The 17,328-nt window shown below is 51.6% G+C and overlaps 1 pseudogene; it reads right to left on the bottom strand.

The window, feature by feature from the left end:
* The window catches only part of LOC131586321 (zinc finger protein 208-like), a 539,124-nt pseudogene that overhangs the window by 491,358 nt on the left and 30,438 nt on the right, over window positions 1-17,328 (bottom strand).

Consider the following 17,328-nt stretch of genomic DNA (forward strand, 5'->3'; position numbering starts at 1 on the left):
CCTGTTTGGACAACCTGCTCCTCACCCCGAGCCTCAGCATGTCTGACATCGCTCACCTGGGACTGACATCCCAAAATATTGAGAACATTTATCAATTTTTCTTTATCATTAAAATCTAATCAATTAATAAAAATAAAATTTTACTTTTTATAATAATTCTGTATTTTTATAACCTAATTTTTATATCTCTATAACAGAATTGATAAATTTTTAGCGACTAAAAATATTATCGATCCTTGGTTCAAAGTATCACAATTCCCTTCATTAATTAATTGACTACTATTTCTCCCTCTTTATGCTAATTATTATTTTTAGTCCTTTGGTCATAATTTTTAAATTTTTCTCAGACAGGGTAAAAGGAGCAACTTTGGGGTCCATGGGGACTTTTCTGGGGAACATTTGGGGCAGTTTTGGGTCTGGGGAGGGAATTTAGAGAGAACGTGGGGGTCTGGAGGACACTTGGGGGAGCCGGGTGGGCACTTGGAGGGGCACTTAGGGATTCTGTGGGACAATTCGGGGTCCGGGGGAGCACTTGGGGGTCCAGGGGGGCACTTGGGGGTCAGGGAGGGGAATCTGGGGGCCCTTCGGGGTCCGGGCGGGCACTTGGGGGGCTGTCACTGGGAATCTATGGGCCGCGGGGGATGATGGGAGTTGTAGGCGCCGGTATAATACGGTTTAATGGGGCCGCGGAGCATCACGGGAGTTGTAGGCGCAGCTCCAATGGGTTCCGGCGAGGCGCGGGGCATGACGGGAGATGGAGTCCCGGCTGGAATAGCGCTCTATGGGCGCCGCGGAGCATGATGGGAGCTGTAGTCCCGGAAGTGGCTCGGAAGGCGCGTTTGGCGGTGTGGGGAAGCGCTTGGAGAAAACTTTTGCGTCCGAGCCGTGTCTGCAGGTCCTGGGGGTGAATGTATACGGCTCGGGAGCACTTGGGGGGAACCTGGGGAGCTGTAACCGGGCTCTTTAGGGCGCGGGGCACGGCAGGAGGTTTGGGCGCGGAACTGTGTTGTGGGATGATGGGAGATGAATTCCCAGCAGTGGCTGGAAGGGGAATCTGTGGGGTCGGGAGCATTCAGGGATCCAGGGACACTTTGGGGGGTCCCGAACGGGCGCTGAGGAGGCACTCGGGGATCCTGAAGGGTTTGGAGGAGACTTATGGGACCTATGGGGGGCGATCTCAAGGTTCTGGGGAGCGCAGGGCATATTCCCAGTTCCTCACAACGTGGTCTCAGTTGCCCCCTGCAGGCTCCTACTCACTGCCAGTATCATCCCAGTATGATCCCAGTATGATGTCAGTACACAGCCAGTGCTATCCCAGCCACTGCCAGGATGATCCCAGTACAAACCAGTCCCTGCCAGTGCTGCCACTCCTGGGATCCCCCAGCCCTCTCTGTGTTCCCCCCTCCCGCATCTCCCCAGAGGAGCCCCAAGGGCTGGCAGTCCCCAGCCAGGGTCCCCAGGCAGCCCCAGGTTGGATCTGCAGCCCCCAATTTTCCCAGTTTCCCTCTCCTTTTCCCCGGGCCGGGTTCCCCCCGTCCTCAGCGGGTGGGAGCAGCGGAGAGCCCCGCGCTGCCCATCCCGACCTGTCCCGGCTCCATCCCCGCTCCTGCCGTGGGCTGTGAGGGGTTCGGGAATGGGGCACCGAGGGTGTCACTGCTCCTGGGGGAGGAGGAGGAGGGATGGAAGAGGGGGGATGAAGAAGGAGAGAGAGAGGGGATGGTGGGAGAATAGGAGAAGGAGGTGGGGTTAGGGAGGAAGAGGAGGAGGAAGGATGGAAGGGGAGGACAGGGAGGAAGAGGAGGGACAAAGGAGGATCATGGAAAGGAGAAGGAACCACAAGGTCAAGCACTCTCTGAATTCATAGCCCCCTCCTGTGGGATCATCACCCACCATTCCACAGGTGATCGGGGAGTGGGAGCTTTGCCCGGATATCCTGGGGGGGTCCCTGGGTTGGGTTTATTTTGGGGGGGGGATGTTTGGAGAATGTGGAACTCCAAAGCTGAGTGGAAAATCCTACTTGGGGGGACTTTGGGGGGTCTCACCATCCCTAAGTGGGGAGATGGAAATGGGGAACTTTTCAGATTCCTGGCACTCCCAGCAGCCTGGGGATGGCAGGGACCGAGCAGACAAAGGACCCCCAGTACGAGCGTGACTCCCAGCAGCTGGGACAGGGGGGAACCCTTGAACCCCAAACAGGAGAGACTAGAAATAGGGAACTCCTGGGAGGCATTTTCAGGGTTGAATCTTGGTGTTTTTTGGAGGTTTTATGGACCCCAGATGTCCAGTGACTTCTAGAGATGAGCTTGGACAGAGGGACCTGCAAACTCAATGTCCTCATCCCTTGTATTTCCCCAAACCAGGATTTCCCATTCCCAAACCTTGGCTGGATGGAGAGGAAGGCTGCGAGGAAGAGGAAGATGCCCCAGGACACCCAGGCAGGTGAGGAGGAAGTCAGTGCCCCTTTCCCCCTCTCTCCTGCTCCATCTCCCAGCCCAGCCTGGCCTCCGGCTGCAGGACAACCCCGCTGCCGACGCCGTCCTGCCGGGGACGCACTGGGGGGATCTCCTTCCCCTTCCCTCTGGCACGGAGGCAAATCCCATCCTCTCCTTGTCCTTCCTCCCCCAGACAAGGAGCTGAGGATGGAGACCAGGGAAGACAAATCCTCACTACAGAACCTCGTGGAAGAGGCTGTTTTGAGCAGCTCCACAGTGCAGGAATCCAACGGGGAGGAAAAGCCCTGGAGATCCCGCAGGAGGAGGGGCTCCAAACCCATCCCAGGGTGCTCTGAGGAGGAAAGACCCACCCTGTGCCAGGAAGGTGGCCGGAGATCCAGCCAGGGCTCTGAGCTGGTGGTCCATGAGCAGCTTCAGGATGGGGAGAAGCCCTACAAGTGCTTGGAGTGTGGGAAGAGCTTTGGCCACAGCAACAGCCTGATCTGCCACCAGATGATCCACACTGGGGAATGGCCCTACAACTGTGGGGAATGTGGGAAGGGCTTCAGCTGCAGCTCCCACCTCATCTGTCACCAGCGTATCCACACTGGGGAAAGGCCCTACGAGTGTCCTGAGTGTGGGAAGAGGTTTCGGATCAGCTCCACTCTCCTCCAGCACCAGCGGATTCACAGAGAGGAGAAGCCCTTCCTCTTCCCTGACTGTGGGGAGGGCTTCAAGTACAACTCCCACCTCATCACCCACCGGCGCATCCACACTGGGGAGAGGCCCTACGAGTGTCCCCAGTGCGGGAAGAGCTTCAGCCACAGCTCCAGCCTGATCTGCCACCAGAGGATCCACACCGGGGAACGGCCCTATGAGTGTCGGGAGTGTGGGATGACCTTCAGCCAGAGGTCCCAACTGATCATCCACCAGATGATCCACACAGGGGAGAGGCCCTACGAGTGTCCTGAGTGTGGGAAGAGGTTTCAGACCAGCTCCAGTCTCCTCCTGCACCAGCAGATTCACACAGATGAGAGGCCTTTCCGCTGCCCTGACTGTGGGAAGGGCTTCAAGCGAAACTCCCACCTCATCACCCACCGGCGCATTCACACTGGGGAGAGGCCCTACGAGTGTGGGGAATGTGGGAAGAGCTTCAGCCGGAGCTCCAGCCTTATCATCCACCAGAGGATCCACACTGGGGAACATCCCTATGAGTGTGGGGAATGTGGGATGACCTTCAGCCAGAGGTGCCAATTTACCATCCACCAGATGATCCACACAGGGGAGAGGCCCTACGAGTGTCCTGAGTGTGGGAAGAGGTTTCAGAGGAGCTCCAATCTCCTCCTGCACCAGCGGATTCACACGGATGAGAGGCCCTTCCGCTGCCCCGACTGTGGGAAGGGCTTCAATCAAAAGTCCAACCTCATCACCCACCGGCGCATCCACACTGGGGAGAGGCCCTACGAGTGTCCCCAGTGTGGGAAGAGCTTCACACAGAGGTCTCACTTGACCCAACACCAACAGAGGCACCGGTAAGGGAGGCCCTGCGAGTGCCCCAAGTGCAGGAAGAGCTTCGTGCGCTGCCCCAGCTCCATCCCCCATCAGAGGACCCACGTTGGGCAGAGCCCTGATGACCCACGTTCCCAGTGATCTGTGTTGGGAACACACTGGGCTGGAGGTCATTTTATTTTGGTTTCAATTATCTTTTGATTCATTCTCATCCCTTTAAATCCAACAAATGGTGGTAAAAATCAACAAATTCATCAAAGGCATCTAAAACCTCACATTTTACTAGTGCTTCAAGGGAATCTGGGAGATACTTGGGAGTATTTGAGGGTTGTGGGATTATTTGGTGGAGTTGTCTCCATTTCTTGGCACTCAAAGAGGTGAGAGGGATCGATCTGTCACCTCAAAACCACTTAATGCCACTGAATCCTTCTCAATCCCTCTCCAAAATTATTCAATTCCACAGCCCCTCAGGGTGTGATGCCTCATGTTTTAGCTTTCATATCTTTCATATTCTGCACTGCCTAGGTTTGTAGTTTTGAACTTCACATTAAGTGTTAGTGAGCTCTCTTCACAGAGTAGGTAGAAAAAACAATTCCTTTTCTTAGCTTGATACCAAGGACAGTTGTTACAAGTTCCAGGCCCAAAAGCATAAACAAGGGTGGACTGAAGAGAGAAAACAAGAAGGGTGGGATTTCATCATCTGAAGCTGTAACTGGACAATGAACCCAAATATGCAGATGGACCTAAACTTCTAAAAATATGGGACCTTGTGATGATTTGTCCATTTTTATGACCATTTTTGGTCCATCTTGGGTGTAGCCCTGGCCAGGCTCTTGTACTGCCCAAGGTGTATCTGTAACGTGCTGGTCGTCAGTGAGGAGACAAAATCCACGACTCGTGCTCCAGGTGCTCATCAGACAAAACAGCCTCGTTTATTATTCAGAACTCACTTGAATACCAAATTCAAATTTCCCAGGCTAGACAGCCATTGGCTGATACTTCTCTCCCTGCCCAGCATCCTGGCCAGTAGTGTGCAGTGGTTCAGACATGAATTAGGCTCACTAAATTAAATTTGTGCTAAAATCTATGGCTAAAGAGAATTTACTGCTAAATTAGATTTGTGTTATGGCTAAAGTAGATTTACTGCTAAATTAGATTTGTGTTATGGCTAAAGTAGATTTACTGCTAAATTAGATTTGTGTTATGTCTAGATTTACCTTGTCCAGTCCTGACCAGCTGTACAGTGACCATACTGTGACTATTCACCCTTTTTGGTTAAATTAAAAAATAGAAAATGCTCTCTGTTATCCTATCTGCAAGGGCCCTTTGCAGACATGATAACAGGGACACCATGGGTTTAATTTGAAAGAGGTTTTCTAGTTAACTTGACACACTTAATTCTCTTCAGCTAGCAATATGCTTTGTGTACTAAATTGAGTTTGCAACACTCCCTTCCAGGAGCTGGCAGACAGGATCACAATCCTTTAAGCTAACAAGCCACAGGTTAACTACTTATAGTTAAAAGTTACAACTTAACATTAAAAAACAAGAAAGTATTTAGAACTGAGATTATACCTCAACTCTTTAAACAAGAAACAAAAAACATTCAACATTTAGAACCATGAGAAAAACCCAACTTAGCAGAAAAACAATTTGTAAACAAACAGTTTTTAAATGAGCTGTCTTTTCAAGAGTCTGATTTTCATGGTGAATAAGTTGTTCTGGTTACTCTTCTTTAATCTGCTCCGTCACATCCGTAGAGGTGCTGTCAGGAGGGTGTTGTTTGTGTCCTTTGGCTGTATGTTTGACTCTTTCACATCGGTTGCAGCTTGCATTATCACTTCTTTGTCCCTGAGCTGTCCCCTGTGGAATGGGCTTGTGTGGACAGTTTATTTTCCCGTGGCCTTGTTGTCCACACTTGTAGCAATGGGGTGTGAGTTTAACAGCAGCTGTAATAGAATTGGCTAGCATATCCATGTGATGAGATCCAGTCCCAACCTTAGCACATGCTGTAATCATCTCCTCCAGGGATGGATTCCCTTGAGGTAATGCAGCTATAATTTTTCTACAGTCTTGGTTTGCATTATCTCGTGCCAATTGTAGCATTAATTGACCCCTTGCTTCACTGCATATATAGCTCATGGGGGTTTTGTCTTCTACTTGAATAGCTTTGGGTTGGCACTGACAAGTTGGTAATTTTTGTTAGAGCTCACATTGCTAAGTCTTTCACTTGTGTTAGAATTGCAGAGTTCAAGCGAGCCTGGGTTTGGGGATCTTCTGATACTGCTGAATGATTTATTGTATGAACAGCCTTAGCTACTTTGCTTTCTGGGGTCCCACCACACATTCCTCCCTCTTGTTTTTCAGTAATTCCTGTTAAAGTGCCATGTGCTCTTTCCACGATGGCCTGTTTTATTGTTATTTGAGGAACGCCAGTGTGGTGTGTTACACTCCAGGGCTGTAGGAAATGTTTTGTTTTCTGTGAGATGTGTGTTGTTTTGATGCTATGAGGGATGCTCAGAACAGCAAAGGCTGACTGCCAGTGTGCAATGGCATCCCGACCCTTTTCTCTTGTGTGTTTTATAGCACATATTGCTGATGAAAAGGTATCTGTGGATAAATGTACATATTTTAAATGTCTAAATTCAGGGATGTGTGTGACATGGGTTTAGCAGATTTGTAAGGCATGCAGTCCATGAGGGTTTGCTCCCGTCTGCAGTGGTGCAGTGTGGCCCTGGTGTCCTGATGGGACACTTGTGGTTGGGTTCTTTTTACCCCTTGGACTGAAGATTGATGAGATAGAGGCAGTTTTCTCTTGTTTGGACTTGGTTGTTTATTCTTCTTTTATCTCCATTACATGTATACAGGGTACAAGGAGCCACAAGCAGCTATGTACACTAAGATAGAAAGGTGCAAAATGACTAACAAAGATCTTCTTCAAGGTTTTTTATATGTTCATTTACCCAATTAACAAATGCCAAGGAGATATTTTTTCTTAGTGACCCAATGACCCAACACTTGTGTGCTGCACTGCAGCATTCTCTATCCAATCACCTACTACTACCCAAAAACCTCTAGAAGAAGAAGATGAAGAAGAAAGAAGGACAAGAGACAACACCCTGAATCCTCCATCTTGTCCTCTATTTTCTGAACTAGTTTAAACTCCAAACTTTAACTTTTTCATGCAGTGACATAAGAAATCTCTTTAATCTACACACTTACCCTCCTGGTTTTTCTATTTAACAGTTGTTTTCACAGTGTTATATGAAATTCAGAGTTTTCTTGGATGTCAGAGCCAGGCATCAGAGATAAGGGCACACTCTCAGTGCCTGTGATTACAACAGTAAACGAAGTTGAATATTGTTAAGTGTTATTCCACTGTTAAATCCTGAAGTCATATAAGTCAGCTTAAGTGCTGTTAAGTTCTTTTGCTAAATTGTGATGTTTGAGGTATAAATTAAGGCATAAGTGAAGTCCTGTTAAGTTTGAGCTCTGTTAAGCTCAAACACACACACACACACACACACACACACACACACACATGGACGGTTCTGGGTTCATTTCTGGTTGGATTGCCTGGATTTTGTTTGTTTTTGTTGTTGCTTTGTTTCCTTGTTGTGCCTGAAGTGTCCAGTCAGGAGCAGAGTGACTCTTGCCAAGGAACTTTGTGCTGCTGGTGCTTAATATTAAATCTGGTTTTTGCTGCTCCCTTGATGGGGATTTTTTAAGCGCTCTCAAGCCCTCGTTGGTGACAGGGTGAAGGAGCCCTGGCCCAGGCTCTGGCCCTGGGGGACACAGGGAGGCTGTCAGGGGGTCCATGTCCTGCTGTCCCAGGCCCCACAGCACTTGGGATGTCCCAGAGCCATTCTGTGATGTCCCAGCCTGGTCTGTGATGTCCCAGCCCCTCTGAGATGGCAGAAGCCAATCTGATGTCACAGCCTTCTCTCTGACATCACACACTCTTCTCTCTGCTGTCACACAGCTGCTCTGTGATGTCACAGCCTGCTGTCTGATGTCACAGAGCTGCCCTCTGGGATTGTGGTGTCTGCTCTGTGACCTCACAGCCCACTCAGTAATGTCACAGCCCACCCTGTGGTGGCTCTGTGATGTCATACAGAAACTCTGTGATGTCACAACCCACTCTGTGATGTCATGCATTCAGCCTCTAATGTAATAGTCCTCTCTGTGATGTCACAGCCCACTAAGTGATATCACCCATCCCACACTGTGACATCACACCCTGCTTTCTGATGTCACAGAATCCCCTCTATGATGCTGTAGCTGCTCAGTGACCTCACACAACAAACTCTGTGATAACAAACTCTGTGTAACACAGCCCCATCTGTGACCTCACACAACCCACTCGGAGCTGTCAGACAGCCCCTTTCTGACATCACAGGTGCTCTGGGGCTCCAGGACACAGCCACAGAGGTGCTGCTGTGACACAGCCCCCTCTGGGACATCCCACAGCCCCTGCCAGTGCTGAGCCCCTGGGAGCTCTGTCTGGGCCTGCTCGTGTCCCTGAGCTGCCCTGGCAGGGCCCCAGCCCTGCTGGGCTGTGCTCAGGAGCTGCTCCTGGCCAGAGCTGTCTCTCTGCAGCGCTGCCCTTGCCAGGAGCTGCCTCTGGGCCAGGAGCCCGGCCCAGCTCAGCAGCACAGACACAGCACCAGCACTTTCATCACCCTCTCGGGCCTTTGAGGCTCTTTGCATCACACTCAGTCCCTCAGAGTGTGCTCCAAAAACTTCTCAAGAGCTCCAAGTCAGATGGAAACACTGAAGATTTTTGCAGTTGAAATGAGAGACACGAGTGAGAAAGTGTCCCCAGGTTCCAGGTAGAGCAGAAGACTGGAGGCCCTGGTGGCAGCTGGGGACAAGCAAGGGAAAGGTGTCTGTGGTGCTGAGCAAAGCTGGATGTGTTTCAGGAATGCCAAGGGCCAAGGGCTGAGCCCCAGCCCCTGGCAAGGCAGATGCTGTCCCTCCCTCATTGCTCAGGGCTCTTCCCGGGGCACTGGCATGTGGGGATGTGCAATGCCAAGGGCAGCACCATGGGGTGGCCCCTGCCAGGCTGCTGAGCAGGGACAAGGAGGCAATGAGGCCCCAGGGCTGCCAGGGTCACTTGTCCCCTGCTGGCCTCAGGCCCAGGGCCAGCAGCCATGGCCAAAGGGCTGCACAAGTTGCCTCTGGCAGGGCCTTGCAGCTGCTGCCCATCCCTGTGTCCTCTCCAGCCCTGGCTGCCCTGTGGTGTCCATGCCCTGCGCCTCTGTCCCTGCAGGCTGTCGTCATCCCCCGGCTCCCCCACCTCGCTGGCCCCTTCCTTTGCTGACAGCTCTGTGTCCTGCCTGCCTCTGCCTGGCCACACAAAGCCTTGGGCTGCTCCAGACTCCTTCTGGGGGATGTGTTGCACCACAGCCCTGCGACAAATTCCTTTCACCTGGTGTTCATACTGGGCCTCCCCAGCTGCACTTGGCATCAATTCTTTCTTTCTCTGGCTCTTTTCCACTATGTCAAAAGCATCCACCATCTCTAAAACCGCTCTTTAAACACTCTCATGGCTCTCCTCCACTGTCCTCAGTCTCCACCCCATGGAGCACAGAGCTCCTTTGTCCCTATAGAGTGGTCATGTGCCTGAGGCCTCAAAACCCCACCTTGGGAGATCTCTCCAAGGGGTTTTCAAATGAAAACAGGCTGCTTATAGTCTAAGAAAATCACAAGAGGACAAGGCCCTCTGTCCTGGCTGCTTTTGTCTTGGAGCAATTCTTAGATCTATGGAATTTGGGATGCCAAATTCTAAATGGTCCCTGGACAAGGAGGCTGGAGCTTTTCCATAGGAAGGAACAGAGCCGCACTGTTTCAGGGGCTGATGCGAGGTGACCACCAAAGGCCAAGGCCAGCCAGAGCTAGCAGGTTTTTTCTGGGAGATACCCTTGAATAAAAGAAATGTTTAAGGGAGAGTACCAATTTTGGCAATGGGCATCAGAAACGACAGATGGTATTCCATTGTTAAACCTGTGGGACAAATTGCATTACGGTTCAATTCCACCTGTCCAGTCTTTTACACATAAACAAAGCCTGGGACCGGGATTGGAGTAGACAGCCACCCCAGTCTCCTCTCTTAGAAGGAATTTAAAAGTCTAGGCATCCTAGAGGGTTTTGAGGATTCCTGGTGGCTGTTGGGTGTCATTTCTCCACCTCATGACTCAGCAGGAGTTTCTCCAATAAAGAAATAAAGCTTTAGCCTGAAGCTCCCACTCTGCCCATGACAGGAAGCCCTGGGAGTGTCTGTGACATCCCGGCTCTTTGGCAGCCTGGGGACTCCTGGGATGTCACCGTGGAGCCCCTGGGAGTGCTAGTGACAGAGCGGTGCCTTTGCAGCCCAAGGTCCCCTGGGATGTCACCATGGAATTGCTGTGACTGCGTCTGACCACACGGCTCTTCAGCATCCCCAGAAACCCCTGGGAGGTCTCTGTGGAGCCGCTGTCAATGCCTGTGACATTCCGGCTCTTGAACAGCCTGGAGACTTTTGAAATGTCCCCATGGAGCTCCTCTGAGGGCCTGTAACAAATCTGATCCTTGGTAGGCAACCATCACCAGGACCTGTTGCTATGGTCTGTTTCCATGACAACCATCACAGCCCCTGTTGCTATGGTCAGTCCCTTGGCAGGTCCATGGAGACCCCATGCCAGGGGTGGTTGCCATGGACACCAGCTCAGGCCTGGAGCCAGGGCCCATTGCCATGGCAACCATTTGCAGTCCCATCCTCAGGCTCATGGGATCACAGAGCCACAGAATTGGCTGAGTTGGGAGGGACCCATGGGGATCCTCCAGTCCAACTGCTGGCCCTGCACAGGACACCCCAACAATCCCAGCCTGGGCCTGGCAGCGCTGGCCAAACGCTGCTGGAGCTCAGCCAGCCCTGGAGCTGGGAGCCTTCCCTGGGGAGCCTGTTCAGTGCCCCAGCAGCCTCACGGGAAAAACCTTTTCCTCACATCCAGCCTAAACCTGCCCGCCTCAGCTCCAGCCGCTTCCTCCACTCCTGTCCCTGGGCACCAGAGGGAAGAGGTTCCCACAGCCCCCAGCCAGGGACCCGCTCCCAAGGCTGCTGCCATGGCAACCAGGCCTGGCACCAGCTGGGATGCTCAGTTTCCACGGGCTGGGCTTCAGGAATGGAATTCCCCAATTTCCTGCTCCTACTGAAACCGCACTGCTGCTCGCTTCCCTCCCGCTTCTAATGGAAAGCACAAAAGGCAAAGATCCCAGGCTGGGATAAGAACAATTTATTGAGAAGAGCAACGGGATAAGGAACAAACAGGAACAGAAAAAAATTGGATAAGAGAAGGGATAAGACAAACTATTTACAGGGAAAACTAAAATGCCACCAACTGACTCTTCCTGGCCATGTATCTCCTCCTGTCTGGAAAGGACACTTTTCTCCTCTGGTGAGAGAGAGAGAGTCCTTTTCCTTCCCCTGGCAACAACCTGAGATGAAATTGAATATAATGACAAGGACATGGTCAGACCCTCATGTCCTTCAATCCCACATCATGACATTGCCATGGGCAGGAAAAGGGACAGGTGTGTTCCCAGCATGGATCCCAGGGAACATGGATCACCAAGTCTCTTCCCAACGTGGATTCTGGAAGGGCACATGAAGCTGGAGTAGTGAACAAAGCTCTTCCTGCACTTTGGGGCAATCACAGGGTTTCCCTTACCGGTGCCTCCGTTGGTGTTGGGTCAAGGTAGAGCTCTGGGTGAAGCTCTTCCCACACTGGGGACACTCGTAGGGCCTCTCCCCAGTGTGGATGCGTTTGTGGGCACTGAGGTTGGATCTGTGGCTGAAGCTCTTGCCACATTTTCCACACTCATAGGGCCTCTCCCCAGTGTGGATGCGCCGATGCCTGATGAGGGTGGAGTTTTGCTTGAAGCCCTCCCCAAAATCAGAGCAGTGGAAGGGCCTCTCATCCGTGTGAATCCGCTGGTGCCTTAGCAGAGTGGAGCTGGCCTGAAACCTCTTCCCACATTCCCCACACTCGTAGGGCCTCTCCCCAGTGTGGATGCGCCGGTGAATGGTGAGGGTGGAGTTGTACTTGAAGCCCTCCCCACAGTCAGGGCAGCGGAAGGGCCTCTCATCCGTGTGAATCCGCTGGTGCACAAGGAGAGTGGAGCTGGTCTGAAACCTCTTCCCACACTCAGGACACTCGTAGGGCCTCTCCCCAGTGTGGATGCGCTGGTGGATGATAAGTTGGGAGCTGCAGCTGAAGCCCTTCCCACATTCCCCACACTTGTAGGGCCATTCCCCAGTGTGGATCATCTTGTGCTGGATCAGGCTGTTGCTCTGGCTGAAGCTCTTCCCACACTCCAAGCATTTGTAGGGCTTCTCCCCATCCTGAAGCTGCTCATGGACCACCAGCTCACAGCCCTGGCTGGATCTCTGGCCGCCTTCCCGGCACAGGGTGGGTCTTTCCTCCTCAGAGCACCCTGGGATGGGTTTGGAGCCTCTCCTCCTGCGGGATCTCTGGGGATTTTCCTCCCTGCTTGATTCCTGCGCTGTGGAGCCGCTCAAAACAGCCTCGTCGATGATGTTCTGCTGTGGGGATTTTTCCTCCCTGGTCTCCATCCTCAGCTCCTTGTCTGGGGGAAGAAGGACAAGGAGAGGATGGGATTTGCCTCCGTGCCAGAGGGAAGGGGAAGGAGATCCCCCCAGTGCGTCCCCAGCAGGACGGCGTCGGCAGCGGGGTTGTCCTGCAGCCGGGGGCCAGGCTGGGCTGGGAGATGGAGCAGGAGAGAGGGGGAAAGGGGCACTGACTTCCTCCTCACCTGCCTGGGTGTCCTGGGGCATTTTCCTCTTCCTCGCAGCTGTCTTCTTTATCCAGCCAAGGTCTTGGAGTGAGAAATCCTGGTTTGGGAGAAAACATGGAATAAGGACATGGAGTTTTATGGTCCCTCTTACCAAGTCCATCTTTAGAAGTCACCCAGGCATCTAAGGTGTCTTGGTTTGAAAGGAAAGGTGTTTGCTAAGGAAGGCAGAAATCTCCACTGAAATGGATAAAAATGTAAACATCCCATCCCCCTCCAAATTATTATAATCTTGAAATTAAATTGCTCTCAGGTTACGATATGGGAATAGGAATAATAGTTCTTTACTAAAAAAATTGAAAATGAAAACGTAGTCGTACAAAAAAAAAAAAAAAAACCAACAAAAAACCAGCCCACCCACAGTGTCAGAATACAACCTGACACCTTGTTGGTCAGGGTGTTGGTAGCAGTCCGATTAAATGGTGGCTGCAGTCCTTCTGGAGTGACAGATGTGGTTCTGATGAAGCAATGATCCCATAGAAGATTGTAGCTTACCTCTGAACTTCCGGTGCTGTAGATGGATCTGGTCTCTCCTCTCGGAATCCAGTGGAGAAAGACTGCCTGTGGTGTTTAGATTCTCTGATTATATCCAGTCAGGAATGCTTGGCTCCTCCCCCTGGGTGGAGCATCTCACAATGGGATGATGTCATTTTATCAGTCCTGCAGTGAGACTCAATGGCCCATTAAGAGAAGATATCCCCCTGGAGGGAGGATGGGTGGTGGAAGAAATAAAGAACACTGCCCCACCTGGTTTTAACAGCTGGCCCATTAACAGAAGATATCCCCCAGTTATGAGGGATGGGTGATGAAAGAGATAAAGAAAACTGCTCTACCAGGTTTTAACAGATGGTGATAGAATACATACTTTTGGTTACATCTTGCATTGCAACCTAGGACATGGAGTCCATAACAATTTTACACCACAAAAATTCAGCTGTGAAAATGCCTCCCAAGAGTTCCCCATCTCTGTTCTCTCCCTTTTGGTGTTCAGGGTTTCCCCCCTGTCCCAGCTGCTGGGGGCACGCTTGTACTGGGGGTCCCCTGTCTAGTCGGTCCCTGCCCTGCCCAGGCTGCTGGGAGTGCCAGGAATCTGAAGATTTTCGTGTTTCCATCTCCCCACTTAGGAATGCTGGAAGTTTTGGGGTGTCCTAGGGTCCCTGCTCACCTTATTCTCCTCTGGGGGGTGCAGGTGGTCCATGGAGACACCCCTCCCTCTCTCCAGGCTGTTTAGGGTCCCATGAATTGCGGCACTCCTTCTCTCTGTGCTCCCCACTTTGGGGTCCTGGGGGACACAGGGCTCTGCTCCTTCAGGCTGCCTCTGCCAGCAGCTGCCACAGGAAACCCCAAATGTCCCCCCAAGGGGCATTTTCCACTCAAAGAACTCATTTTCCACTGAAGAACTTTGGAGTTCTTCATTGTCCAATAATCACCCCCAAAAACCCAACCCAGGATCCCCCCAGGATATCTGGGCTAAGCTCCCCCACCCTGGTCACCTTCGGGATGGGGGGTGATGATCCCACGGATGGGGGGCTGTGAGTTCAGGGAGTGCTGGACTGGGATAGACTGGGAGTGACTGAGATCATACTGGAATAACAAGCACCTGACTGGGATTACTGAGAGTGTCTGGAAATGGCTATGGGTATGCTGAGGGCAACTGCAATATACTGGGAGAGTTTGTAACCATACTGGGGATGACTGGGAACACACTGGGAATAAATAGGAACCACGCTGGGGACAACTGGGACCCCATGCTGGGCACAACTGGGACCCCATGCTGGGGAAAACTGGGAGCAACTGGGAGTGAGTGGGTCTACACTGGGGGCAACTGGGAATGACTGCAACTTTGCTGGGAGTAGCTGGGACCATCTGGGGAGTGACTAGGACTATACTGGGGAAAACTGGGTGCAACTGGGATCACACTGGGAGGAACGGGGAGCAACTGGAACCATGCTGGGGACAACTGGGATCCTGCTGGGATCACAGTGGGAGCAGCTGGGCCATCCTGGGCAAGACTGGGACCATACTGGCAGCAACTGGGACTGCACTCAGGGTGACTGGGAGTGGCTGGGAGCAACTGGGATAGACTGGGATAGACTGAAACCACAGTGCAGGTAAATGGGAGCAACTGGAACCACACTGGATAATCCTGGGAGCAGCTGTGCCCATGCTGGGGTCATACTGGGATCCTACTGGAACTAGCTGGGATCATACTGAGAGTGATTGGAAAGGTGCCGGCTATGACTGGAACCATGCTGGAGGTGACTGGGAGCAACTGGGCCCATTCTGGGAGTGAGAGGGAGTCACTCTGGCCATAACTGGAATCATACTGGGAGGATCTAGGAGTGACTGGGTGCAACAGCTCATTCTGGGAGGGACTGGAACTGTAGAGGGAGTGACTGGGATCATCCTGAAAGTCTTTTTCTGTGGATCTTATGTGTTTCTGGTCTCTTTTTATTCCCCTTCTTATCCAATGTGCCTGGATTATTTTTGGATATCTTAATGTTACCTAAAATCTTAAGGGTTAGCAGTTTTTAGGTTAAATGAGCTAAGTTTGCAAAGTTAATGCTATGGTAAGCGTTTTATGTTCAATTGGATGCTGTATTAAACCCTTTCCCAAAATTCCTTGATCGTCTATATTTTAACAGTTAAATTTTGTGTCATTTTGACCTTTTAGCTCAGTTATTAGACCATGGTGCCAGTATCACCAAGGCTGTGGGTTCAATCCTTGTGGGGCCATTCACTTAAGAGTTGGACTTGATGATCCTTGTGCGTCCCTTCCTACAAAGAATATTCTTTGTATCTGTCTATGTTGAGATTTGGTTGGTGTTTCTCCTGTGCACCAAATTCAAGCAGAAGAACCTTTGGCTAACACCAGCATTGAAGTATTGAAGTGTTCTGGGGTATTACAGCCCTGCAGGCTCACAGTGACCTCTTGTTTCCATAAGGCCCCAGAGTGTCCCACTGGTTCCTTGGTTCCATGGGCCCAAGAGTGCCACCATGATCCCCTTGGATCCACAACTTACCACAGTGTCACACTGGCCCCTTGGTTCCATAAGGATCTGGAGTGTCACACAGGTTTATGGCATTTGTCCTTGCTGCCCCTCACATCCCACTGCCCCACAAAGAGCCCCGAGCCACCCGTGAGGGACAGGCCCTGCTGTGCCAGGCCTGGGCTCAGGGCTTGGCCTTTCTGCTTCCTCCAACCCAGCCAAGGCTGGCTCAGCATTGCAGTTCCCTGCTCAGAGCCTTTGGCTCCCGGCAATCCTGGCCTCCAGGATCTGCTCTCACCAGTCCCTGGGGAGCCTTTGGCAGTCCCTGCCCTCAGTGGGGCTGATTGAAGCTCCAAGGGACTTGGAGTTTTGCCTCTGACTCCTGGAGCTGCTTCTTCAGCCTGAAAGAGGGACAAAGGAGGATCAGAGAAAGGAGAAGGAAGCATGAGGTCAAGCACTCCCTGAATTCACAGCCCCCCACCTGTGGGATCATCACCCCCCATCCCACAGGTGACCGGGGAGGGGGAGCTCAGCCCAGATATCCTTAGGAGTTGGTTTTTTGGGGGGAAATGTTTGGAGAATGAAGAACTCCAAAGTTGACTGGAAAATGCCCCTTGTGGGGATACTGGGGGGTCCCAGCATCCCTAAGTGAGGAGATGAAAATGGGGGGAACTGTTTGGATTCCTGGCACTCCCAGCAGCCTGGGCAGGGCAGGGACTGAGTAGACAGGGGACCCCCAGTAAAACTGGGACCCCCAGCAGCTGGGACAGGGGTGAAACCCTGTACACCAAAGGGGAGAGACCAGAGATGGGGAACTCCTGGGAGGCATTTTCAGGGATGAATCTTGGTGTTTGGGAAGTTTTTATGGACCCCATGTCTTGGGTTGCAATGCAAGATGTAACCAAAAGTATGTATTCTATCACCATCTGTTAAAACCTGGTAGAGCAGTTTTCTTTATCTCTTTCATCACCCATCCCTCATAACTGGGGGATGTCTTCTGTTAATGGGCCAGCTGTTAAAACCAGGTGGGGCAGTGTTCTTTATCTCTTCCACCACCCATCCTCCCTCCAGGGGGATATCTTCTCTTAATGGGCCATTGAGTCTCACTGCAGGACTGATAAAATGACATCATCCCATTGTGAGATGCTCCACCCAGGGGGAGGAGCCAAGCATTCCTGACTGGATATAATCAGAGCATCAGAACACCACGGTCAGTCTTTATTCACTGGATTCCGAGAGGAGAGACCGGACCCATCTACAGCACCGGAACTTCAGAGGTAAGCTACAATCTTCTTTGGGATCATTGCTTAAACAGAACCACATCAGTCACTCCAGGAAGACTGCAGCCACCATTTAATCATACTGCTACCAACACCCTGACCAACGGGGTGTAAGGTTCTGACTCTGTTGGTAGGTTGTTTTTTTGTTGTTGGATTTTTTTTTGTATTGCTGCATTTTCATTTTCCTTCTTTAGTAAAGAACTTATATTCCTTTTCCCATATCATTACCTGAGAGCACTTTGGTTTCAAGATTATAATAATTCG

This window comes from Poecile atricapillus, chromosome 19 (assembly GCF_030490865.1).
Source record: "Poecile atricapillus isolate bPoeAtr1 chromosome 19, bPoeAtr1.hap1, whole genome shotgun sequence".
NCBI classification, from domain to species: domain Eukaryota; kingdom Metazoa; phylum Chordata; class Aves; order Passeriformes; family Paridae; genus Poecile; species Poecile atricapillus.